Below are 888 nucleotides of genomic sequence, written 5' to 3'. Positions count from 1 at the left end.
AAAGCCTGAAGAAGGGAGGAAATTATAAAGATCAGAGTAGAAATCAATGCAATTGAAACTAAGAAAACAATACAAAGAATTAATGAATCAAAGAGTTGATTCTTTGAAAAAATAAATAAAATTGATAAACCCTTAGGCAACCTTATTGAAAAAAGGAAAAACTCAAATCCACACAATAAGGAATGAAAGGGGTGATATCACTAAAGATCCTGTAGAAATTCAGAAGATCATCAACACCTACTTTGAAAATCTTTGCTCTTATCAGATGGAAAACATAGAAGAATTAGACAGATTTCTAGATAAATATGAATTACCAAAGCTGAATCAAGAAGATATAAAAATCTTGAATAACCCTATAGGGTTATATACAGGAAATGAAATTGAAAATGTAGTAAAAAACTTGGCAACAAAAAAAAGCCCAGGTCATGATGGATTCACAGTTGAATTTTACAATAAATTTAGGGAAAATGTAATGCCAATTCTTCTCAAACCCTTTAAAGAAATAGAAAGGGAAGCAATTCTTTTGAACTCATTCCTGGAGGCAAGTATTATCCTGATACCAAAACCAGTAAAAGAACTAATCAAAAAAGAAAACTATAGGCCAATTTCCCTAATGAACATAGATGCAAAAATTCTCAATAAAATACTAGCTAATAGAATGCAGCAAATCATCTGGAAGATAATACACCATGACCAAGTGGGATTTATTCCAGAAATGCAGGGATGGTTCAGTATACACAAATCAATCAATATAACACACCATATCAACAGAGCTAAAGACAAGAATCACATTATCATCTCAATAGATGCAGAAAAAGCTTTTGATAAAGACCAACACTTATTCATGATAAAACCCTACAAAAAATTGGCATAGATGAACTTTACCTC

This window comes from Chinchilla lanigera, unplaced genomic scaffold, assembly GCF_000276665.1.
Source record: "Chinchilla lanigera isolate Chin_1 unplaced genomic scaffold, ChiLan1.0 scaffold00002, whole genome shotgun sequence".
Lineage (NCBI taxonomy): Eukaryota > Metazoa > Chordata > Mammalia > Rodentia > Chinchillidae > Chinchilla > Chinchilla lanigera.
This window is presented reverse-complemented; position numbering follows the sequence as displayed.